Source organism: Pipistrellus hanaki (genome assembly GCF_964339955.1).
Source record: "Pipistrellus hanaki genome assembly, chromosome: 14".
NCBI classification, from domain to species: Eukaryota; Metazoa; Chordata; class Mammalia; order Chiroptera; family Vespertilionidae; genus Pipistrellus; species Pipistrellus hanaki.
This window is the reverse complement of record NC_140516.1, coordinates 414,343-441,834: the sequence shown is the minus strand read 5'-3', so window position 1 is coordinate 441,834 and position 27,492 is coordinate 414,343. Positions and strand designations below refer to the sequence as shown.

The following is a 27,492-nucleotide window of genomic DNA, read 5'->3' as shown; positions in this document are numbered from 1 at the left end:
GTAATATACAAATTAACCATAACTCTGCTTCACCAATAAGACATGCCCAAATGCTAATCAGGCATGAGTATGCAAATTAACCCAACCAAGATGGATTCGGCCACAGAGAGATCAGGAGGGAGGCTTGGGTTTCCCCTGCAATGGAGGACACCAAGCTTTCCGCACACCCTGGCTGGCCCAAGTCTCCGCTTAAGGCTACAAAGTTTCAATTATAAAGTTAAATAAATCCCAACAGAAATGGCTGCCACCACAGAGCAAGCAGAAGGCTTGGCTCCGCTCTAGGCTACAAAGTTTCAATTACAGAAGATAAATAAATCCTAGATACCAGGGCCTCCACTTAGGTCGCCAGGGGGGCATGGCCGGCCTGCAAACCACCACAGGCCCCTCACCCAGGCCACGCCACATCCCAAAGGAATCCCCACCCACCCTGATCCAGGACACCCTTTCAGGGCAAACCAGTTGGCCCCCACCCATGCTCCAGGCCTCTATTTATCTAATGAAAGAGTAATGTGCAGATTGATCATCACTCCAATACACAAGACGGCTGCCCCCATGTGGACACAAGATGGCCACCACGTAAGTTGGTGGGACCAGACCTGCAAAGGAGGGCAGTAGTGGGTGATCAGTCCAGCAGAGGAGGGAAGTTGGGGGCAAACAGGCTGTCAGGGGAACAGTTAGACATCAATCAGGCTGACAGGGAAGTGGTTAGGGGGTGATCAGGCTGGCAGGCAGAAGTGGTTAGGGGCAATCAGGAAGGCAGGCAGGCGAGCAGTTGGGAGCCAGCAGTCCTGGATTGTGAGAAGGATGTCCGACTCCCCATTTAGGCCCGGTCCTGGTGGGATCAGGCCTAAACAGGCAGTCCCTCGAGGGGTCCCAGATTGAAGAGGGTGCAGGATGGGCCGAGGGACATCCCCAACACACCATACACGAATTTCATGCACCGGGCCTCTAGAATTCTTATATAATTAAATGTGGCAAAGCCCAAAAGCTACTCATGATTCTTATAAGACTCTTAATGAACACTTTTATAAACCTAGACTATGGATGATAGCAAGATCAATAATAAAATTAGAATACCAAAGACTATTAAAAACAGCAACAAAAAACATACTTCTATAGCATATCTTTTAATTTTTACCCAAAATATTTTTTTCACTTTGGGTACTATCTCCTTTAAAAACACTAACATGTGATTTTTTTTTTTTTATAAGCATACATTATCTTATAAGAACTATAATACATTTTTTTAAACTTTCATTATTCAAGTCATTAGAAGGATGTAAGAAAAGAATACAATAGCTCAAAAAATCTGATAGCATTAAAGGCTGAGATATTAGCCGAAACCAGTTTGGCTCAATGGACAGAGTGTCGGCTTGGGGACTGAAGGGTCCCGGGTTCGATTCCGGTCAAGGGCATGTACCTTGGTTTCGGGCATATCCCCAGTAGGGGGTGTGCAAGAGGCAGCTGATCGATGACTCTCTCTCATCGATGTTTCTAACTCTGTATCTCTCTCCCTTCCTATCTATACAAAATCAATAAAATATATTTTTAAAGGCTGAGATATCAGCTGTCATTTTTTAAAAATATATTTTATTGATTTTTTACAGAGAGGAAGGGATAGGGATAGAGAGTTAGAAACATCAATGAGAGAGAAACATCGATCAGCTGCCTCCTGCACACCCCTTACTGGGGATGTGCCCACAACCAAGGTGCATGCCCTTGACCAGAATCAAACCTGGGACCTTTCAATCTACAGGCATCTGACACTCTATCCACTGAGCGGAACCTGTTAGGGCTCAGCTGTCATTTTAGGCAACAATCTCAAAATAATTTTTATCCAGTAATATAAATAGACACTCTGTTTAGTGCCAGTGTACGAAGTATAATGATTTAATAAAGTTGATTAGTCCATTAATCTGAACCTCTCTATTTTAAAGGTAATAAAATAAACACAAAAAGGTTAAATGCACACACAAAGACATAAAACTAGAAACAACAATGTCTTCTATTTGAGTAACTGTTTAATAAATTATGATATGACATATGATGAGGTTAAAAAGATGAGATAAAAAATATTAAAATGTTTACCCTAACATTAAAATACGGTCATTATATGTTTATTGCAGTTATATACAAATTTTATAAAAGCATACCCAAGAGAATGCAAATGAAAGAAATATGCATGCTTTAAGGTCATTGATATTTTTAAGCTTAGTAGCTTATATTGTTTTTAATTTGTTAATTTTATTTAGTTAAAAATTTGGTTCCAAGTCATCCCTGACCTTTAGAATTATCAGTTTTAAAGTGCATATGTATTATGTCAAAAATAATATTTAGGAAATCACACAGACTTTCAAGTAAAGATGGTAGCCTGAAGCAGAATAATCGAATTTCCTGTCCCCAATAACTAATAAAAAGGAAAAATACACATACATATGTATGTAGGTGTGAAAGTGTGTATTATTTTTTTTTAGCCAAAAATCCAGCTGGTCTGGCCACGTGGCTCAGTTGGTTGGAGCAGCATTGTGTGCACTGAAGGGTCATGGTACAAATCCTGTTCAGGGCACATACTCCAGGTTGCGGTTTCAATCCCCAACCAATAGATATTTCTCTATCACATCCATGTTTTTCTTTCTTCTGTCCTCTCTCCCTAAAATTAATGGAAACAGCCCTAACTGGTTTGGTTCAGTGAATAGAGCATCGGCCTGTGGTCTGAAAGGTCGGTCCCAGATTTGATTCAGGTCAAGGGCATGTACCATGGTTGTAGGGGCACATCCTCAGTGGGGGATGTGCAGGAGGCAGCTGATTGATGTTTCTCTCTCATGGATGTTTCTTACTTTCTATTTCTCTCCCTTCCTCTCTGTAAAAAATCAATAAAATATATATATATTTTTAAATAAAATCAATGGAAACATATCCTCTGGTGAGGATTTAAAACAAACAAACAAAAAACAAACAAACAAAAACCACCAGCTGCAAACAAGAAACTGTTTAAACTAAACAGCTGTGGGGGGAGGGGAGGGTTGCTGGAAGGTAGAGAAATTGAGCAAAAAAAAAAGAAAAAAAAGAAAAAGAATTCATGGATAGGGACAACAGTATAGTGATTGCAGGGGGAGAGGAATGGGTAGAGGAGGGTACAGAGGGGATCAATGGTGATGGAGAAAATTAAAAAAAAAAAAAAAAAAAAAAAAAAAAAAAGAGCCAAAACCGGTTTGGCTCAATGGATAGGGCGTTGGCTTGGGGACTGAAGGGTCCCGGGTTCGATTCCGGTCAAGGGCACGTACCTTGGTTGCAGGCATATCCCCAGTAGGGGGTGTGCAAGAGGCAGCTGATCGATGACTCTCTCTCATCGATGTTTCTAACTCTGTATCTCTCTCCCTTCCTCTCTGTACAAAATCAATGAAATATATATATATTTTAAAGTTAATAAATTAATTATGGTGACTCACCTCCATTATTTAAAAAAAAAAAAAAAAAAAGAAAGAAAGAAAGAAAGAAAGAAAGAAAGAAAGAAAAAGAAAGAAAGAAAGTAGTGGCCAGAAACATTCTGTATAGTATGCAGTATGGTCTGGCTCCTATCCTCGCCTGATTACACTTCCTGGAAGCAATAATGAGAAAAATGGGTGAGGGAGTAAACCTTGAAAATTTTAATAACTATCTTCTAGTTTGGATAGAAATATCCAATTTGGCATGGACACCAGAACCTGTTTAATTCCAAGTTGAGGGAAGGGTCTGAGCCCCTGAAAAGATACTACACCTCAGCAGGGTAGAAAGAGCCAGGACAAGACACAACAAGTTCTAAAGACACAGGAAGGAGAGCCTAAGGCAGAGCTATCCCCCCAATACCACCTATTCTAAACAGAGAACCACACCATGCTCAGAAGTGTAGTCAGGGGGTCCAGTGAAAGGAGAAAACAAAGTCACAGCTAATTAACCCATAGTACCTCAGGGCAAACATGCAATCTTGTCTTGTCCGGCTAAGCCTTTACCAAGATAAGAAGGAATGGCCATTCAACTATACAAACAAGGGGTGAGAGGAAGGGGAGAAACAAAGGACAATAGCAAGAGAAACAAAGAAAAAGCCCAATCTGAAAGAAAACATAAAAATGAAAGTGAGGAAATCCCCAGTGAGTTCTGTGGATGGGAGGGCCACATGCTGGCCTGGCCTGCATGGCCGTCTTGCAGACTCTATAAAGTCCTCACAAAGGATGATGGTCTGAAATTAAACTAAAAGCAGTGATGGTGGGTAGTCACTCCTAGGGCTGTATCTTCCCAGACAAGGTCAGCCTTTACCTTAACTGAGCCTGTTATCTGGATTTTTGGGTTTTTTTCATCTAAGATAACATATCCTTGAAATGTCTGGGTAACTTGTAACTCCCCTTTTTCTGGACCCCTTGGGGCACAACCTAATATGCCTGGGCCCAGAACAGATATCACAAATTCCTTCATTATCATTGCTATCCTGTTAGTTGTTGACTGTTAACTATCCTGTACTCACCTAAGAAATGTGTCTATCATTTTACTTTCTATCCAATCCCAGAGGTTCTCCCCGCCCCACTCCCAATGCCCTTTAGTTTTTCCCGCCTCCCTAATCTATTGCCAATGGACTTCATGTTGAGGTCAGGGCCAAGGCACATGCTGGTGTGTCAATCCCTACGTGGGGACATGCAGAAGGCAGCCAATCAATGATTCTTTCTCATATTGAAGTTTCTCTGTCTCTCACCCTGTCCTTTCCTCACTGAAATCAATAAAAATATATTTCAAAAATGTTTAGGATCATTGTGTTTTTGATAAATTAACTTTTATATCTGTAATTTGACTTTCTTGATCCCTGTTAATATTATATGCTCTGAAATTTACTTTGATATTAATTTAATCTTTCCAGATTTGATTTACGTAATCACAGTGTCTTTCTAGCTTTTTACCTTTAATTGGCCTGTTTCTTTATATTTACAATTAGTTTATTAGAAACTTATAGAATCTAGCATTTTTATCCAATCTGGTGTATTGGGATCATTTACATTTAATGTTATAACACTGTGGGGGTTTTTTTCATCTTGGCTAACTGTAGAAATTCTTTCTTCGATTTATTAATGACATTAAAAATATAAGAAATTCCAATATGCATTCAAAGTTATAATCTTGTCCACTTTATTCAGGGAATGAGTTAGACTAAAGCCATACAATTTAATTTTCAGGCTATCTTGAAATGCTTAATGAATTAAAGTATAATTACCTATCTGCTTAATAGTCTGTTTTTCATTAGTTTTTGAAAAGTATTCACTTTAATTATTAGTATTTTACATTTTAAAATATATTTCTTCATTGTAAGTGTTCAACTCTTTCTGAAGGTTCAGTTTCTCTCCAACCATAGTGATGATTTGTTATGACATTATATCAGCTTTCTCCAAGTTCAAGATGAACTGGGATGTATGTAACTATCACTTATTCAAATGTCAAAAAGTAAGCCAATTAAAGGGGGGGAAGAATTCAGTGCTAAAAAAGACAAGAACCTTATTTTTAAAGTTTCTTCACCTTTTTTGGTGTGTCATGTTACACTATATAGGTATAACTAGATGGCTTACAAATTTTCAGGACAGTTTATATTGAGGAGAAAACTGGTCTTACAAGGTGTATCAGGCCAAAAAAATTGTGAACAGTGCACTGCCCTAGTCGGGGGGAAGGGATCATTATCGCTGGCCCCAGGACAGATCATTGGATATGGCCTGGGGGCCCCCAAAACCTGGGAGCCTTCCTGTAAGCCCACAAAAAGGGGCAGGACCATAACTGCAAGACAAAGACCCCAGAAGATTATAAAAAGTGAAGCTCTCTGCCCTAACCAGTGTGGCTCAGTGGATAGAGCCTCGGTCTGCGGACTGAAAGGTCCCAGGTTCGATTCAGGTCAAGGGCATGTACCATGGTTGCAGGCACATCCCCAGTAGAGGGTGTACGGGAGGCAGCTGATGGATGTTTCTCTCTCATCCATGTTTCTACTCTCTATCCCTCTCCCTTCCTCTCTGTAAAATTCAATAAAATATATATTTTTTAAAAAGTGAAGCCTTCTGTGTGTTTCTTCACTCTGATTTGGAAATTATTCCCATAGTTCACTAATATTAATAAACGGGGTCCCTCCCGTTCTCTAGGAAACATGATTGGTATTTCTTTGATCTTCTGCAACAACATAACCCACTCCTCCTTTGACGTAAGGTATAAAACAAGGTGAACAAAAAACACCATTCTCTGGAGCAGCGGTTTCCAACCTTTCAGACCTCACGGACCACCTGTTGGCAACCACTGCTTTGGAGCATTATCCCCAATCCATTGAGATTGTGCTTCCCGGAAATTGTCGGCAGAGTGGCTCACCAAAATTTCTTTACAGGTTTGAATGTTTTTACATTAATACTTCTTTGTAACAGAGAACAATTTACTGAGAACATACATTTACTAAAGCAAAGCCTCAATGACTGAAGACGGCTGCAGAGAACTGGAGGCTGCATGCACTTGCTCCCAGTCAGGGCGTGGGTTTACAGCTAACATACTGCACAATCAACTTGAGAAACCAAGAGAAGTGTAGCTAAGTGGACATATCTCTAAGGAGCACTGAAGAAACAACATATAGACTAGCAAGAAGGGAGTCGTGGAAAGGTGGAGCCCTTGGAGCAAGTGCTCCAGCTGAGAAGCCCAGTGATATTGCCTGCAAAGCTCCCTCCCCTTGAGATGTGGGGTCCCAACACCACGCAGGGGTCCCAAACCCAGCAGCAGAGAGTGAAATAAGAGCCCACATAACGTATTTCATAAGCAGAGGGAACCATGGAAACCACCCTCCCAGTGAAGGAACAGCCCAGCGAGACGTTCCCTCTGGGGTCTGACTTCTGGAAAGGCTGCACTGCAATGTTCAGTTCATTGAGGGGCCTGTGGGCTGCACAGCAATGATCCTGAAGGACCCTCTACTTTCCTGAAAGGCATTGTGCAGAGCCGCAGAGTGACTAACCTGCTTGGCTTGGGGAAATAGGAAAGGATTCTCCCACCTCAGGTGCGAGGTTGGAACCTCTTCCCTCACTTGTGGAATCTCCCCGACTCCTCAGTCCTGTGGGGTTAGCGCACAGAGGAGCAGGCAGGTTGGGGTGTGGGGCCTGCACTGCGGAGAGTTGAGAGGACTAGTGGAGCTGGGAATGTCAGCCCCGTTTTGCTGAGACTAGAGCTGGGAGAGGTCTGAGTCCTGCACGGGGCTGTTTTCCAACCCCTCCTGCTTGGACCTGTGGCATGCGGACACTGATTCCATGCAGAGCTGGGATTTTTGGACTGTATCCCCTGAGAAGACTTCTGTCGGGAAGATGGATGGGCAAGTGTTGGGCTTTGTAACTGCACTGTTGGGAGGCTGATCTGGGTTCTCTGTGAGTTCAGCCAGGCAGCCCTGGGAAGTCGAGATAGAATCTGTCTTCCTGTCCTTCAGGATGCAAACCCCACTCCCGAAAGGAGGCTGGTTTGGCTCTGTGAAGTTCCAGATATCCCCAATGGGTTCCCTCACCAGTCACAGTTCTGTGGGGGAAGGGGAGCAGCTCAGAACGGGCCATTCCAAGTGTGGGACCAGGAGGGAGTGCTTAGCCCTCCTGTGAGCTGGGCTGGCAACATCCTCACCCAGAGATGCTTTTCCTCAACCCCCTGAGCCCAGGGCAGCTGCAACTGCTCCTGCAGAGAAGACTGCAGGCAGAGCCAGCCTGAGCCTGCAGTAGGACACCTTAGGGGGAACGAGAGTTGAAGTCTCTGGAAGAGACTGAAGAGTTTGGCTTTGAAGCAGAAATTAATTTCCGCTCATGAAGTGCTTGACTGTAATATCTAAGTGGGGCAAGACACTAGCCAGAGCTAGGCTAGCCTGGGTCCACTCTAAAGGCTTTGTTCTGGGAGAGAACCAAGATGGCGGCCTAGGTAAACACCTCAGCTGCCGCCTCGCACAACAGTTTCAAAACAACTAAAATCAGAACGGACATCATCCAAAAGCACAGGAAAGCTGGCGGAGTGGAAAGTCTATAACTAGAAAGGAGAGAGGCTCACGGATTGGATTGGGAGCCGCAAAGCGCTGAGGTAGGATGATGCGTGCACAGAGAGGAAATGCAGCCGAATGCCTGGCTGGTGGAGGGGAAAGGAAGCCCCCGATTGCACTGAACCCTTTCCGACTGTACTGAACTCCAACCCCGGCCGAAATTCCGTGGACCCAGGCTCATACGGGGGGAGTCCAGACTGTAGAGTAGGGGTGTCGAACTCAATCAGAGAAGGGGCCAAAATCTAAAATCCAGCCTAAATCGCGGGCCGAATGGTTTACTGAACAGTCATAAACTGACAATGTCATAAACTGACAGCGGAGTGCAGTGATGACAGCACGGTGTGGGCCACATTGCAAGGCCTGGCGGGCTGGATTTGGCCCGCGGGCCTTGTGTTTGACACATGTGCTGTAGAGGAAGGCACCTGGAGACTCCGAGACTGGGAGACTGAGGGAGCCAGGAGCTGCAGCGGGCAGGGTATACAGTGGCGCACGAGTGAATGCGCACAGAGAGGTCTGACCCCGGAGGTTGTCACGGCCTCTCTATAATGGAAGGAGTCAAAAGCTCCAGACTACAGAGACCCAACTCAATTCCAGGCGAGACCTTGGCACCCACACCCTTGCATGGGGAATCTGGACAGTCAGGTAGAAACTCAGGGGAGCCGTGGAAGGCAGAGGTCAGGCGGAAACTCAGGCAAGTGCACCAGGGCAGGGTTGACAGGAAGCCAAAACTGTCAGCTCAGCCCTGAGACTCCACCCCATCCAAGCTAAGCGCAGAGGCTTTTGCAATTTTGCAAGTCTGATCCTATAAGACTGTCTATAATACAGAAGGTATCCCAGAGTAGACACAGGTGATACTCACATCCAATTGGCCTGAAGGTCAATTCCTCCCAAGGATACCAACAACAATCAAGACTTAACTACAACAAGACTGTACACGCAGTCCACAAAGAAGAGCACCAAGAGGTTTACCTCGGGTAACTGGGGAGGCCTACCCACTGGGCCATATAGGACACCAAACACACAAAGCCATTCCTACCAACTCTGGGAAGCAGCAAAAATGCCGAGACAAGAAAACAGATCTCAAACGAAAGAGATGGAAAACAAAAGACTGGATATAGAGTTCAAGGTTTTTCAAGAATTTCCTAGAAAAGGCTGATAAATTTAATGAGGTCCAACTAGAAATTAAACATAAACTGACCAAAATAAAAAATATTATATAGAGATCCAACAGTAGACTGGAGGAACACAAGAATCAGGTCAAAGATTTGGAATACAAAGAACCAAAGGACACTCTTCTGGAAAAGCAAGAAGAAAAAAAATCCAGAAAGTTGAAGATAGTGTAAGGAGCCTCTGGGACAACTTCAAGCATACCAACATCAGAATTATGGGGGTGCCAGAAGAAGAGAGAGTGCAAGATACTAAAAATATATTTGAAGAAATAATATCAGAAAACTTCCCCCACCTGGTGAAAGAAATAGACTTACAAGTCCAGGAAGCACACAGAACCACAAACAAAAGGAATCCAAAGAGGACCACACCAACACACATCATATTTAAAATGCCAAGGGAAAAAGACAAAGAGAGAATCTTGAAAGCAGCAAGAAAAGAAGTTAGTTACCTATAAGGAAGTACCCACATGACTGTCAGCTGATTTCTCAACAGAAACTATGCAGACCAGAAGGGAGTGGCAAGAAATATTCAAAGTGATGAATAGCAAGAACCTACAACCAATATTACTGTATCCAGCAAAGTTATTATTCAGAATTGAAGGGCAGATAAAGAGCTTCACAGATAAGAAAAAGCTAAAAGAGTTCATCACCACCAAACCAGTATTATATGAAATGCTAAAAGGTATTCTTTAAGAAGAGGAAGAAGAAGAAAAAAGATAAAAATTATGGTCAACAAATACATATATATTCAACAAGTGAATCTAAAAATCAAGTGAATTAAAAATCTGAGGAACAGAATAAACTGGTAAATATAATAAAATCAGGGGCAAAGAAAGGGTGTGGATTTATAATTAGCAGGGGGAAAGGAGTGTGGAGGGTTCAGGAAGAGACTGGATTAAAATCATACAACTATGGGTGAGGACAATGGTGGGGGGGAGGGGGGAGGGGCAGAGGGTGGGGTGGGAACCGAGTGGAAGGGAGCTATTGGGGGGGGGGGGGAGGATGAGAAACAATTGTAATAATCTGAGCAATAAGGATTTATTTAAAAAAAATAAAAAAAAAAGACTTTGTTCTGAAGGCACTGGAGGAAGACCAGGCAACTTCAGGGGGAAGGAGTAGCTGACGGTGGAGGCAGAGCTCAAGGAGCCTCAGAAGCACCACAGACCTGCCCCCAGCTCTAAGCTAAAAGAAGCCAATCCATTTACATAGACTGGTCCCTCCCATGAACACACAGGTCTGGCAGAGGCAGACACAGACAGTGAACAGAATGGTGACTACACATAGGCAGCCCAAGACCAGTTACATACAGCATCTGACAGCAACCTGCTGCATCTGAAACCCAAAGGACTCACAAACCATCACAACGAATGCTGGGCCTCAGATCACACCAGAAATCCAACCAACTAAACCATCAAATGGCACGCCCAAAGGTGGCCCAGTAGGCCCTGACCTGCTGGGAACAAGCCTGCCTTGCGGAGAAGCCCCAGTATACCATCACACACATGGTAATAAAGGTTTACCTCTAAAGACACCCAGACTGAAGGGTTAATGATTGTGCCACTGAACCCATCAAGACACCTCAAGACTGCACCTGCATAGCAGTTTACACACCATGGTCGGAGGTGAGCCTCATAGTGACCCAGCCTGAGGGTCGATCTCCACCAGGAAAGGGCCATCAGCAATCAAGGCCCAATTACAACAGGAAGGTCCAAACAAACCACATAAGAGTCACTCCTAGAGTACCCAGGTGAAGAGATCAAGGAGATTGCACTTCTGGAATCTACAAGTCACCCCTCCAAGACTGGGAGTCATAGAATTACTATCTGAAACAGACATAAACACAGAGACATTCAAAATGGGGAAATAAGTCCCTAATGAAAGAACAGGAGGAAACTCCAAAAAAAGAGCTAAATGAAATGGAGGCACGCAATTTATCAGACAGAGAATTCAGAATAATGTGAGAACAGCAGCATGAAGGATATAGAAACCATGAAAAAATAATCAGTCAAAAATGAAGAATGTCATATCTGAAATGCAGAATACACTGGAAGGAATTCCCAGTCAATGGGACAAAACAGAGGGTAGGATCAGTGAATTACAAGACAAAATAGGGGGGAAATCACTCAAAACAGAACAAAGACAAAATAATTAAAAAGCAGGAGGATAGTTTAAGGGAATGTTAGGATAACATGAAACTTAACATCTACATCATAGGAGAAGAAAATGAACAAGGAACAGAGAACCTGTTTGAAGAAATAATGACAGAAAGGTTCCCTAGCCTGGTTAAGGAAAATGTGACAAAAGTTCAGAAAGCACAAGGTCCCAAACAAAATAAACACAAAGAGACCCACACCAAGACACATCATAATTAAAATGGCAAATGTTAAACACACAGAGAAAATCTTAAAGGCAGCAAAACAGAAACAGTCACCTACAAAGGAGTTCCCATAAGGCTATCAGGAGATCTCTCAACAGAAGCAATTCAGCAATTGGCATGAATATTCAAAGTAATGGAAAGCAAGAACCTGCAAAAAAGAATGCTCTTTCAATCAATGCTATCATTTAAAAAGCTAAGGCAAAAGTAAAGAGATTACTAGACAAAAGTAGACTAAAGGCATCCATTCCCACCAAAATAGCATTACAAGAGAGATAGAGACAGACATAACATTAAAAAATGGCAATAGCTTCCTATCAATAATAACCTTAACTGTAAATAGATTAAATGACCCAATCAAAAGATCTCAAGTAGCTGAATGAATACAAAAAAAGACCCAACTATTTATGTCTACAAGAGATCCACTCAGAACAAAAGACACACAGGATGAAAGGAAGGATGGGAAAAATAGTTTCCATATAAATGGAAACAAAAAGAAAAGCTGGATACTCATCTCTGAAAAAATAGACTTCAAAATGAAGGCTATCACAAGAGACAATAAAGGTCACTATATAATACCAAAGGGATTGATCCAACAAGATGATATATCACTGAAAAAATATATGCACCCAATATAAACGCACCTAAATATCCTATGTAATAAAAGGGTAATTTGCAAATTGACCCTAACAGCAGAATGACAAGGAATGGCTGGTCGCTATGACATGCACTGACCACCAGGGGGCAGACATTCAATGCAGGAGCTGCCCCTGATGCTCAGTGAGTTCCCACAGGGGGAGCTCCACTCAGCCACAAGCTGGGCTGACAGCTGCAAGTGCAGCGGCTGTAGAGTGAACTTCTCCCACCTCCTCTGCAGCACTAAGGGTGTCCTACTGTGGCTTAAGCTGTTAGTTGGACATCTCCTGAGGGCTCCTGAGCTCCCAGAGGGATGTCTGACTGCCAGCGTAGGCCCAATCCCCCAGGGAGTGGGCTGAGGTATCCCCAAGTGCATGAATTTTCATGCGCCGGGCCTCTAGTTTTGACATAATAGACTACAACACAGGAATAAAAAATAAGAGCTGGTGGTTATATGCAACACAGATTAATCTAATAAAATCCTTCAAACAAAAGAATCCAGATACTTAAAAGTACATGTATCATCATTCCATTTATAGGAAGGTAAAACTTCCACTTCTGCTTTGGATGTAGACAGCTGCAATGAAATATTCAAAGTGATGAATAGCAAAGCTATTATTTAGAATTAAAGGTCAGAAAAAGAGCTTTCCAGACAAGGAAAACACTAAAGGAATTCATCACCACCAAACCAGTATTACATAAAATGTTGAAGGGTCTTTTTTAAGAAGAAAAAAAAGATTAAAAATATGAACAATAAAATGGCAATAAATACATATCTATCAACAATTAAATCTAAAAATCAAAATAAACAAACAGACTGATAAATCTCAGGAGGAAGGGGGAGTGGGGGGGAAGAAATTAACCAAAGAACTTATATTTATATGAATAACCCATGGACAAAGACAATAGGGTGGTGAAGGTATGGGGTGGTGTGGAAACTGGGTGGGAAGGAGTAATTGGGGGAGGGGGGAAGACATCTATAATACTATCAATAATAAAGATTTTTTTTTTTAAATCTTCACCCTAGTTAACAGCATTTAATCAATACCCAGAGTACTAATAGTATTTATAAGATGCAGGGGGATAGCTAAAAATAAGGTTAAAATTAAAGAAAATGGGGCCCTGGCCTGTTTGGCTCAGTGGATAGAGCATTGGCCTGCAGACTGAAGGATCCCTGGTTTGATTCCAGTCAGCGGCACATGCCTAGGTTGCGGGTTCAATCCCCGATGTGGGGTGTGCAGGAGGCAGCTAGATCAGTGATCCTCTCTCATCACTGATGTTTCTCTCCCTCTCCCTTCCTCTCTGAAATTTAAAAAAAAAAAAAAAAAAAAAATGGTAGGAACAATAATTGGAGCAAGATCCAACAAGATATAAGAAATACGCTTCCAGTCCTGTTATGAGAACTGGAATGCTAAACAGGAGAACAATGCAGAGGTTCTGATTTACAGCTGAGTCAAGAAAAAGGTGACAGACTTACAGGCACATTGCTCGGGGCTCAAGCTCTGGAACACTGAGCACTGCAGCTACACTGGCCACACTGACTGCAGGCCCACTCCGCACCTCAGGCAGGACTGGCTGAGCCCGCAGGTGTGGGAACTGTGCTTACAGCTAAATGAGACTGGAGAAAGCAGGGACTAGGTCTTACTAAATGTTATGAGCAAACTCAACCAGCAAGAGCATGGCAAACTTGGGCAATGCAAATAATTTCAAAAATTAAATTAAAAACTGTTTTTGAAATTCTCAGCATCTAGCACAGAGTGTGGCACATAACAGACATCAGTGTATATAAATGAATGATGTTTTGGGGTTGGCTCAGGCCAATAGCCCAAAAGACAGGAACCCCTGTGGAAAGTAGGCTATGCCGTGTCTCCCTGACCGAGCCAGAAACTCTCCTTCCTCTAGGACCAGGAAGATGGAAGGACTTAACTGTCCCTGCTGAAGACAAAAGGGAAAGCATGACTGTGAGGGACCTAAATGATAATGGCTAACTTTATTAACACCAGGATGCACATAACATTATGCTAAGCAGTTTATAAGAATTATCATAATTTAACTTCATTATAACACAGGTTGAGGACATTTACTTCCATTTCAGAGATGAAGGAACTGGGGTTTGTAAGTAAGCACCTTATCCAAGTTCATACAGATAGTGAAGAACCAAGACTACTGAAGCCAACTCAGTGGCACCAATATGGTGAGGAGGGTAGTAGTAGCAGCACAGAAACAGCAACAGCAACGGCAGCTAATGGCTTTGTAGCTCGTGCCATACCTTAGGCCAGTGGTTGCCAACTGGTGGTCCGGGGACCACTGGTGATCTGTGAAGTCTAAAAGGTTGGTAACCACTGCCTTAGGCAGTATTCTAAGGGTTTGACATATATATATCTATGTAACAACTACTTGATGATGTAAATATAATCTTTACAAATGAAAAAAAGTAAATATAGAGGGGTTAAGTACTTGTCCCAAGGTCACACAACTAATAAGTAGTGGGACCAGGACTGAAATTTAACTATTGCCCTATATGGCCTCTTTCCAATTCATTTTCTTAAGCTACCCTCAATATACCTGTGTTTTCAAACTGCTCATTGAAAGGTTCAAGTTAGTTTTGAAAGAGTAGGGAAGGAAACAATCAAATTTAACAATAAAAAATATTCAAGAACTATTCATGGAGCACAAATCAGAAAATTTGTTTCTATAAGTATAAACTTGTATAGAACAGAAAGAGAAAAAATATTTAAGAATTATTCAAAGTAACTATAAAGTCTATTTCAATGAAAAAAAACAAAGAATAATCTATTTTTTAAGAAATCAACACTTCAGTTAACTTTTAGAAGTATATGAGGAAAAGGGTGGGAGTTGACAAAAGAAAGCTAAAGAAGTTGCTCAATTTAACTCTAATGAGAGAAAAAATGTAGCCACCAAACACAAGTATGCAAAATTAGAAGGAAAAAATTACCAGAGCCTCCTGAAGAACACCAACAATATAAAAATTATACACTTAAAAATAGAAACAGACTCATAGATACAGAGAGCAAACTGATGGTTGCCAGAGATGGCTGGGGTGGTAGGATGGGTAAAAAAGGTGACGGGGAATAATAAACTTCCAGTTATAAAATAAATGAGTCATGCAGATATAATGTACACATCACAGGGTTTAATCCTATATAATAAATAGATAATATGCAAATTGACCCTCATGCCCTCACATCACAAGATGGTCACCCCCACGTTGTCACAGGATGACCACCCCATATCATCACAAGATGGCCAATACAAGATGGCCGCACCCATGTTGTCACAAGATGGCCGGAAGGGGAGGGAAATTGGGGTTGACCAGGCCTGCAGGGAAGGGTAGTTAGGGGTGATCAGGCTGGCAGGAGAGCAGTTAGGTGTCAATCATGCTGGCAGGGAAGTGGTTAGGGGGGGCTATCAGACTGGCAGGCAGAGTGGTTAGGGGCAATCAGGCATCCAGAAGGTAAGTGGTTAGGAGCGAGCAGTCTCAGATTGTGGGAGGGATGTCTGACTGCCGGTTTAGGCCCAGGGATCAAGCCTAAACCAGCAGTCGGACATACACCGAGGGGTCCCAGATTGGAGAGGGTGCAGGCTGGACACCCCTCCAGGGCACAAATTTCATGCAATGAGCCTCTAGTCCTATCTAATAAAATGATGATATGCAAATTAACCATCACTCTGTCACAAAGATGGTGGCACCCAGTCAAATAGCCACAAGATGGTGGCACCCAGTACCCTCAGCCCCGCCGCAGTCCCCCAGTCCTTGGGGAAGGGGGGGTGCGGGGAGTGGCAGCTGAGAGCGGGCAGTGTGAGTTGCCTGGTAGAATGCTTGCTCTTCGCTGTGGTGATAAGGCAAGCATTCTGCTCTAGTAGCAGAGGCTTCTAGGTAGCGGGCGCAGACAAGCAAGATACTTGCTTCATCGCCACAGCTACGAGACAAGCATCCCACCCCAGCCACAGAGGGCCTCTGGGCAGCATGCGCAGAGCGGCCAGGCCCCACAGAGATCAGAGAACCACTGGGAGTGAGCCTAAGCCGTCAGGGCTCCCAGATTGGAGAGGGCTCCCTTGAGGACTCCTAGATTGGAGAGGGTGTAGGTTGGACTGAGGAACCCACCCCTTCCCCCGCCTCACGCACAAATTTTGTACACCAGGCCTGTAGTATACACAATATCATAATAAGAGGAAGAACTATGGTGGCAGCATAAGGTAAAGGTGGGACTCACATGCTCCCACAACCACAACAAAATTACAACTAAAATTCAGAACAACCATCATTCAGAACCAGCTGGAATCTAGATGAATGGAAGCCCTGCAACTAGAGACTAAAAGAGGAAATCACACTGACTGGTAGGAGGGGAGGAGGCACAGAATGGGCCGAGTTGACACTCATGGTGCTGTTTTTGTTTGTTGTTGTTGCTTTAAACATATCTTTGATTTCAGAGAGAAAGGGAGAGGGAAAAGAGATAGAAACATCAGTGATGAGAATCACTGATTGGCTGCCTCTTGCACATCCCCTACTGGGGATCAAGCCCTCAACCCAGGCATGTGCCCTTGACCAGAACCAAACCTAGGACTCTTCAGTCCACAGGATGACTCTCTGTCCACTGAACCAAACCAGCTAGGGCCCCACTGTGCTCTTTTTAATCGGAGGCATGTCTTGGTTGTGGAGGCCTCCCATGAGGAGTAAGGGGTCCCTGCCACACACCAAACATTCAGGCCAGGGTTCCAGACTTGGGAAGAAAAGACCCTGTAACTTTGGGCTGTAAAAACCAGTGGGGGCGAGCCGAAACTGGTTTGGCTCAGCGGTAGAGCATCGGTCTGCAGACTGAAAGGTCCCAGGTTCGATTCCGGTCAAGGGCATGTACATTGGTTGCGGGCACAACCCTGGTAGGGGGTGCGCAAGAGGCAATTAGTTGATGTTTCTCTCTCATCGACATTTCTGGCTATCTCTCTCCCTTCCTCTCTGTAAAAAATCAAAATATATTAAAAAAAAAAAAAAAAAAAAAAAACCGTGTGGCCGAAACCGGTTTGGCTCAGTGGTAGAGCGTTGGTCTGCGGACTGAAAGGTCCCAGGTTCGATTCCGGTCAAGGGCATGTACCTGAATTGCAGGCATATCCCCAGTAGGGGGTGTGCAAGAGGCAGCTGGTCGATGTTTCTCTCTCATCGATGTTTCTAACTCTCTATATCTCTCCCTTCCTCTCTGTAAAAAATCAATAAAATATATTTTTTTAAAAACCAGTGGGGATTGTGACTGTGAAGGCACCTGAAAACCCAGGCAGTTTCTCTTAAAGCACTGGCACATGAACTTACTTGGACTCACTCCCTCTGAGTTCCAGACCAGGGACAGCAGCTTGAAAGCATCCAGAGACATACAGGGAGAACTAAATTGTCTGACAGAAGGGGGTGAGCTGCGGCCAGCTTTCTCTAAGACAAACGTGCTTGCAGAGGTCACTGCTCCACTGCTCCTACGCTGAGACCTCCCCAGTGACAGAGAAGACAGGCAGGCACCATATCTGAGTTTCCATCAGCTTGACCCACCCTGGTGACTTCCCCCTTGATCTTTTCATCCCTAAAGATAACATCTAGGCCTCAGTTATATTTTAGATCCAGGCCCAGAAAAGCAGCACAGCCAGAAAAGTGACCATGGCCTTGGCTGCCTCAACCAGTCTCATTGACTAATGACCCCCTGCCCTGGCACCAACCAATCTGCAGCCCCACCAAGCTATTTGCAGTGGCTTTTCCATCTAAATGGCCTGTGCTGGCTCAGGCATCAATTTTCCTAAAATCTCTCAAATGAGAAGCAGCTGGATTCAGTGTGCCCCATACCTCCAGATAAGTAGGCACCAGGCCTGGCACTAGCAACAGCTTGCCAAGGTTCACAGGCTGGCATCTCTTGAGAAGCTCCAGCCCAGCACAAGTAGCAGCCATCTGCAGATCACTCTGTATAAAGGGCCAGGAGGCCCAGGCAGAGAACAGGCAGTGACTGACTTTGTACCTCTTAGAAGGCCCCAGAACCAGTGTACCCAGTAGACAGCTTCAGACCAAAGCAGATTACAACACTAACACATCCACCAGCAATACACTTAAGAAGCAGACTCAGTTAGCACCAAAGCCCCATTGAGGCAAGTCCTGCTCCATAGGGATGTCTCATGCACAGCAGCTCTTCTGCTATAGTCATATCTGGTCCTCAAAGCCCACTGGCCTGGAGGTCAACTCCTCCCAGTGATGCCAACAGCAATCAAGGCTCAACTACAAAAGGACAGTACACACAGACTACACAGGGTTGCACCTAAAGTGTCCAACTCAGGTGACTGGGGAGGCTAAGCCACTGGGCCCAACAGGACACCTACTACACAAAGCACAATGGGAGACATAGGTGCTCTACCTAATACACAGAAACAAACACAGGGAAGCAGCTAAAATTCAGAGACAAAAGAAAACATGTTACAAATGAAACAACAAAAGAAATCTACAGAAAAAGAACTAAATGAAATGGAAGCAAGCAAACTACTAGATATAGAGTTCAAAACATTGGTTATAAGGATGCTCAAAGATCTTAATGAAAGTTTCAAAGGAACCTAGTGAGAATGTCAAGGAACTTAGAATTTCAAAGTTCTGAGTGAGAATATCAAAGACATGAAAAAGGATCAGTCAGAAACAAAGAATACATGAACTGAAATGAAAAAAAAATGTACAGGGAATCAACAGTAGAGGATTCTGGAAATCAAATCAGCAATTTGGAATATAAGAAAGCAAAAAACAACCAATCAGAAGAGCAATTAAAAAAAAAAAGAACCCAAAAAATATGAAGATAGTGTAAGGAGCCTCTGGGACAACTTCAAGCATTCACATCATGGAGGTGCCAAAAGGAGAAGAGAGCAAGAAATTGAAAACCTATTGGAAAAAATAATGGAAAACTTCCCCTACCTGGTGAAAGAAATAGAACTGCAATCCAGGAAGCACAGAGTTCTAAATAAGAGGAAACCAAAAAAGCTCAAGAAACATCATAATTATAATGTCAAGAGTTAAAGACAAAGAAATAATCTTAAAAGCAGCAAGAGAAAACCAGTTACCTACAAAGGAGTTCCCATATGACTGTCAGCTGATTTCTCAATAGAAACTTTGCAGCCCAGAAGGGAGTGGCAAGAAATATTCAAAATGAAAAAAAAAAAAATTCAAAATGATGATAAACAAGAACCTACAACCAAGATTACCCTACCCAGCAAAGCTATCATTTAGAATTGAAGATCAGATAAACAGTTTCATACACAGGGTAAAAAACTAAAGGAGTTATCACCATCAAGCCAGTATTATATGAAATGTTGAAGGGTCTTTTTTAAGAAAAAAAGATTAAAAATACGAACAACAAAATGGCAATAAATACATATCTATCAACAATTACATCTAAAAATCAAAATAAAAGAGTAAGAAATCTAATGAACAAAATAAACTGATGAATAAAATAGAACTAGAGGCATGGAAACATTGAACAGACTGGTGACTATCAGAAGGAAAGGGGGTGGGAAGGAAGAAATTAACCAAAGAACTTATATTCATTTTAGTGCCCCAGTGCACAGATTCGTGCACATTGAAAGGAAAACAATTAGAAGGTGGCCAATGGGACGGGACTTGGCAAGATGGGCAGGATACACTCTGGAGCCAACCTCCTGCAGCCCTCCCCGGCAGGCTGCACCTGGGGCAGTGCCTCGGCTCGAAGGGCGAATGTGGTGTAAGCAGAGTCCCTTCAGCAGGTGAGGTTCCTTAGCCTTGAAAGGTCCTGGATTGCAAGAGGGCAGTTCTTGGGTGATGCACCCTAGAATTGGGCTCCCTCCTTACTGATTCTGGGGTGCATCACTGAGAACTTCCACTGCCAAGTCACTGCAGCTCGGCAGCTCCTGCATTGAGTGTCTACCCCATGGTGGTCAGTGTGCATCTAGCTAACAGACAGTCAAATGGCCGGATGATCACTGACTCTTTTATATATATATATAGCCGCTTAGCCTCATTCATATATATATATATATATATATATATATATATATATACACACACACACACACACACACACACACACACACACACACACACTCGAGGCCTAGTGCATGAATTAGTGCATGGGTGGGGTCCCTTGGCCTGCAAAACGATAGTCCCAATCGGGGCTGGCAGGGGGAGGGTCGGGGAGGTTCCAATCAGGACAATTGAGACAGGACAGACAGGGGAAAGGGCTGCAGGAGGAAGACATACTACCAGTAAGTCAAACAATAGATGCTGAACTGGAAGTTGGTCAGTTTCACCATTAAAAGTTAGGAAACAAGGGGTAAAGTACCTATTAAATGCTAACTGGAAATTTTTCAGGGAGACCAAAGGACAGATGAGTGAAGACTACGGTTTTATAATGGGGAAGCAAGTGAAGTTCAGGGAAATCTTCACTAAAGAACAAATGCTGGTAGAAAGTAGAGATGTTGGAAGGGTATACAAACGCATGCATGCATTTGGTTAAAGGATAAAAAACAGCAAGTGTAAACTGATGTAATTAAAAAATCAACAAAACTGGTGGAAGTTGAAAAATAATTCTCTTATTTGGAGTAAATCACAAAATAATAGTTGAATGGACCATCATGAGAGAAAATACCAGCAAAGGAGGACAGACATTCTAGATTACTTCAAAAGACTTTATCCCAATTCTATAATCCACCCATCAATAAAAGATCAAAGTGGATTAAAGACTGTAAAATGGTGATAGTCTCTTCATGTGACACTAGAGTCCCAGGGTACAAAATTCATTCACGGGGGACGGGGGTCCCGCCCAGCCTGCATCCTCAGGGGTTATCTGACTGCCAGTTTAGGCCCAATCCCCTCTCGAAATCCAGAATGCTGCATGCACTGTGACCATACTTTTCATACAGGTGAAAGGCAGCTTGCTGTTGTATGGGCAGCTACATTGTTTTGCCCTGATTATAAAACGTAGTATAATACATAACATGATCCTTCTGAGGCAGTAGTACCATTTTACCCATCTTATGGGTGAAAAAACTGAAGCAGAGAGAAGTTAAGTAATTGGCTTTACCACATAGTTGTAAGTGTCAGAATCAGGGCTGACCACAAATTGTGCAAGCCAGAGTCCATGCATGTCATCGCTGCATCATCCTGTTTTTTCAGTGTTAGAATAGCCTTGCCAGATTTTAATGTTTAAATCTAAGAGACTGTTCTCAATATATAGGGGTAGGGTCCCTAGGCCTGGCCGGCAATGAGGGCCGATCTGTGGGGCAACCAGCAGGCAGGGCAACCAGGGGGCAGTGGGCGCCCACTGGCACCCACCTAGGCTGGCTGCCTGGTGCCGCCCGCTGGCCACCTCCATCCCCACCCCACAATCGCTGCCACTGGTCAACTCCCTCTAGGGGGCAGACACTCAACACAGGAGTTGCTCCCGAATGGCAGCTCCTGCATTGAGTGTCTGCCCCATGGTGGTCAGTGCACATCATAGCAATTGGTCATTCTGCCACTGGATTTACATATTAGGGTTTAATTATATATGATAAGTGATTCCATTTATATGTGGTAAAGGTCTTAACTGTCAAGGCTTGCTGCATTTATGGACTTAAGAAGAGACAGAGTAAAACCTTCACTGTAATGTTTTGTTTAGTTTTAAATATATTTTATTTAATATAAATGAATAGAGAGTTAGAAACATAGATGAGAAACGTCCATCAGCTGCCTCCTACACACCTCCTACTGAGGATGTGCCCACAACCAAGGTACATGCCCTTGAACGAAATCAAACCTGGGACCCCTGAGTCCACAGGCCGACACTCTATCCACTGAGCCAAACTCGTTAGGGCTATAACGTTTTTATAAAATCTAAAACAATACTTTAAAATGTAATTTTATTATGTAAACACTGGAGGCCCAGTGCACAAATTCATGCATGGGTGAGGTCCAGCTGGCCTGCCTTGATGGGGGCCCATCGCCAGAGGGGTCAAGAGTAGTTGGCCAGCCAACTCTGCCCCCTATTGGTGTATTGGGAGCCAATCGGCAACCAGACAGGCCAGGGGAGGGTCTGCAGGTAGTTGGCAGCTGGCCCTGTCCCCGATCAGGGCCTGGATCAGGCTGGTTGGCTGCCGCAGTGTGCATTATAGCCACTGGTTGTTCCAGTCCTCTGGTCGTTCCCCCATTCCAGTCACTGAGCTTTCACATATATAGACTAGAGGCCCAATGTACAAAATTTGTGCAGGGGGGTGTGTGTCCCTCAGCCCAGCCTGCACCCTCTCCAATCTGGGACCCCTCGAGAGATGATCCCTGTGGGATCAGGTATAAACAAGAGTCGGACATCCATCTCACAATCCAGGACTGCTGGCTCCCAACTGCTTGCCTGCCTGCGTTCCTGATTGCCCCTAACTGCTTCTGCCTGCCAGCCTGATGACCCCCTAACCACTCCCATGCCAGCCTGATTGATGCCTAACTGTTCCCCTGCCAGCCTGGTCACCCCCAACTGCCCTTCCCTGCAGGCCTGGTCACCCCTAACTGCCCTTCCTTGCAGGCCTGATCTCCCCTAACTGCTCTCCCCTGCAGGCCTGGGTCCCTCCCAACTGCCCTTCCCTGCAGGTTTGGTCACCCCCAACTTCCCTCCTCTGCTGGCCTGGTCACCCCTAACTGCCCTCCGCTGCAGGCTTGATCACCCTAACTGCCCTTCCTTGCTGGCCATCTTGTGGCAACCATCTTGTATCCACATGGGGGCAGACATCTTGTATATTGGAGTGATGGTCAATCTGCATATTACCCTTTTATTAAATAGGATAGAGGTCTGGTGCATGGCTGGGGGCCAGTTGGTTTGCCCTGAAAGGTGTCCCGGATCAGGGTGAGGGTTCCCTTGGGGCGTGGGATGGCCTGGGCAAGGGGCCTGTGGTGGTTTGCAGACCGGCCATGCCCCCTGGTGACCCAAGAGGAGGCCCTGGTATCTGGAGTTTCTTTATCTTCTACAATTGAAACTGTGTAGTCTGGAGCGGAGCCAAACCTTCTGCTTGCTCCGAGGTGGCAGCCATTTCTGTTTGGGTTTATGTATCTTCTATAATTGAAATTTTGTAGCCTTAAGCAGAGGCCAAGGCAGGCCAGGGTGTGCGGCTTTCTCCATCTTGGAGGGCAACCCTAGCCTCCTCTGTTCCATCTCCATGGCTGCCGCCATTTCTGTTTGGATTTATGTATAATATCTTCTATCATTGAAACTTTTTAGCCTTGAGTGGAGGCCTAGGCCAGCAAGGGCAGGCAGAAAGTTTGGCTTCCTCCATTGCTGGGGAAACCCAAGCCTCCCTCTTGCTCTCTGTGGCCGCAACCATCTTGGTTGGGTTTATTCCCATATTTGTTCCTGATTGGCTGGTGGGTGTGGTGGAGTGATAGTTAATTTGCATAGTACTCTTTTATTAGTTGGATTTTTACTTTTATAAGTGGCTCACATAAGGAAAACTAATATATAACCTAAGATGTTTATAGGCTTCAGCAGTTTTTATAATGTTCAGTTGGATTTTTTAAATTAATTTGGCAACATTTCACACAATCGATGTATATTATATGTTCAAATTAGATCATAGTAATATCTTAAAACTTAATGAATCAAATCCTTTCTACACATACAACAAGCATGGAATAAAACAGAAAATATCAGAAGGCATCATGCATAGTGAGGATGTTTAACAACATATTACTTTAAAAAAAAAAAAAAAACACCACATAGTACTTTCAGTTATATCGGACCTAGTAATAATTAATGTCGTTTTTAACATTCGTTTAAAATCTTGCTTGGCGTTGACTTGTATTGACATAACCTTCAAACACGTGGTATCTACAGAACGTGTGAAGTGCAATTAACAAGTTTTGCTTGAAAAAGTTTGTGTTTGGTTTGGTTTTTGTTGCAAAACTAGGGCTAAGAAGATGGCGGATGAAGAGCATATTCAGCACTGCATGCTTTACGAGTTCCAATTAGGAAGAAAAGCAAGTGAGGCTGCAAAAAACATCTGTAGTGCTCTTGGTCAAGATGCAGTTAGCTCCAGAAAATGCCAGCGTTGGTTTGAGAAATTTCGCGAGGGAAATTTTTTTCGTTAAATGACAAGACTGGTCAAGGCCGTGTGTCCAATTTTGATCAAGAAGCTCTTCAAGCTCTTTTGGTGCAAAATCCTCAAATTACCCAACAAGAGCTTGCGACAACTTTAAATTGTTCACAAAAAACAATTTCCAATCAATTGCGTGCACTTGGCAAAGTCCAAAAGTTTGGAAAATGGGTTCCTCATGAGTTGACCGACAACAACCGTAATCAAAGAGTCACAATTTGCAGTTCGCTCCTCTCTCGTCAAAACTGTTTGCCGTTTTTAGAGCAAATTGTTACCGGAGATGAAGAATGGGTGCTGTATGTTAATTTGAAAAGGCGGCCTCAATGGTTGGACAAAAATGAGGCTCCGCAGCCCACGCCAAAACCTGACTTGCATGCGCAAAAAGTGATGTTGTGTGTTTGGTGGAATTTTAAAGGAATTCTTCATTATGAACTTTTACCATCTAACCAAACCATTACAAGTGCAGTGTATAGTGCCCAACTGGAAAGGTTAGCCCAAGCTTTAAGAGAAAAAGAACCCGAGCTGATTAATCGGAAGGGCGTAATTCTTCACCACGATAACGCACGACCGCATACTGCAAGAATCACTGCTGAAAAACTGCGCCAGTTGGAATGGGAAGTTCTCCCTCAACCTGCATATTCTCCTGATATTGCCCCTTCCGATTACCATTTGTTTCGTTCTTTGCAAAACTTTCTTCTTGAAAAAAATTTAATAATGAAGAATGCCTCAAAAATGCATTGACCGAATTTTTTGCATCAAAATCATAAGAATTTTACAACAGAGGGATTAAAATGCTTCCTGAGCGTTGGGCACAAGTAGTAGAAAACAACGACAACTATATTGTTGATTAAATTTTGTTGTATTGTTTAAATAAATTCGATTTAAAAAAAGTATTAGAAAACGACATTAATTATTACTAGACCTAATATGTATAAATGTGTGTGCAGCATATTAAATGTTCTCAGCATTGTAAAATGATAATATGTAGGAATAAAACATTTTATGTAATGTCTTAAGAAATTTTTCCTGCATAGGTATAAAATATAAAAATCTTACCAATAAACTTTTGCATATAATATATACAAAAACCTTACACACTAGCTGCCACTCATCCAGAGTACGGCTCTCCTCATTCCTCCCCCTTCCCCAGTGCTTTTTCCATAACTGGTAGATGTTAGCCAGTACAAGGAGTTGCATTTCTTGGTGCTCTATTTACACAACTCCTCTTCATCACCCAACCTTCAAAGATTAACCTCTTTAGCTTTAAAAGGAGTGACTGCACACAAGTCACTATTTTGTCTCATGAATAATCCCATCCCAAACAATTACTTATTCTAGCACTGTTCAGCACTATTCACAGAACTTTCTGATAAAGGAAATATTCTATATCTTTCCTGTCCAATAAAGTAGTTACTAGCCACAGAGTGCATATGGTAAGGGTGACCAAGGAACTGAATTTTTATTTTTATTTAATTCTAACTAATTTAAATAGTTACATGTGGCTAGAGGCTATCATAATGGACAACGCAGTCTTATCCAGTGTTTCCCAAAGTGTGGTACGCGTACCCCCATGGGTATGGGAAGAGTTTGGTGGGGGTACACATTGCACCAGAGTTTGGTGGGGATATGCACTGCACTGTGCTTAGCTGCGCCTAATTCTATGTTCTCATGAGTACAAGGGGTACTCAGCATTACGAAAATTATAGAAGGGGTACACATATGTCAAAAGTTTGGGAAACCCATATACACAAACAAAAAAACAAAGAATTTAACCTCTTTCCTGTCTTTTCAAATCTTGTTATTATTTCTAGAAAAAAGGTCGCTTGTTTATTTTCATTCCATTTTATGAATCACAAAATGTGCCCTCAGAAAGACAGATAAGCCTTGAAAAATAGATAAATCAGATAAAAGTAACTTCTTATACGAAACTTTTAAATGAAACGATATAATAAAAGTTGCAAGAGTAAGAAGAGGTCAAAGAGTATCTGGATAGTCTTTATCCAGATTTACTTGGTGTTAATATTTTATGCTATTTGGTTATTTGCTCTCTTGCATAAAATATAAAAATATATATTTCCATATGTATTTCTTAAGAATAATAATTTCTTTAATATAACCACTATACAATTATAGACTTGACTAAATTTTACACTAATGCAATAATTTGATATACTATTTGTATTTCAGTTTCTGTCAGTATCAAAACAAAAAGTTACTGCAGGCTATTGAAGTTTCACATACTTCTAGTTGGAATGACATTAATAGTTCTGAGCATTACATCTTCTCCTTTTTTATTAAACTAACTATAAAATGCTCTTTATTTGAAACCATCTTGTACCACCCTAACACAACTTTCTCATTACTTTTTATACCCCTCTAAATCACATCTACACACCCACTCAGCTATAATAATATAGATAAAATTTAATATTATGTTTTTTAAATATCATTTTATAAATACTGCCCACATTTCTATCATTACATTTATTGCTAATGGCTACAATGTATTATATTGAACTAATATGCTACAAATTATTTAACCATGAATTATAGGACCAAAGATTATAAACATCTTTATCCTTCAATATAGCCTTTTAAAGTTACCCTGACAAAATGTATATACACACAGGGGTAAGGGTGAAGAACTATGTCACATGATGAAAAGTAAAGCTTTTACAAAACTAAGAGAGCATATGATTGTTGCTGTAAACAGTTTAAAGGGTGTCAGAGAGGGGCAGAACTGGGAATCAACAGTTGGGAAAAAAAGAAAATGATATCAGGAGTTTTAAGCCCTAAATAAAAAATATTTCAAACTATCAGAATCACTAAATAAGGTCACGGGCAACCACATAAAACACTAAGCTGCCCATCTCTGAAAGCATTCAAAATCAAGCTGACAATCACTTGCCAGAGCTGGCAAAGACTCTTACACTGGGTGGACAGTAGGATTAGGTAATCTCTCAAGTGCCATTTTATTGGTGTGTTCAAATATTTATTATTCACCTGCTATGATCCTAGCGACGTGCTAGGTGCTAGGTATAAAAAAGTTGACAAGACAGGCATGGTCCCTATGGCTTTTGCAATTATAGTCTAGTATAGAAAGGGGGGGGGGGGGGAGGAGGGGAAAGAAGGGGAGGAAGGGAAAAAACAAAAGGGGGGGA

General features: G+C 42.7%; 1 protein-coding gene across 9 annotated transcripts in view; it reads right to left on the bottom strand.

Moving 5' to 3' along the window:
- The window catches only part of CCSER2 (coiled-coil serine rich protein 2), a 159,112-nt gene that overhangs the window by 110,079 nt on the left and 21,541 nt on the right, over nucleotides 1-27,492 (bottom strand). The gene's annotated exons all lie outside the window — the stretch shown is intronic.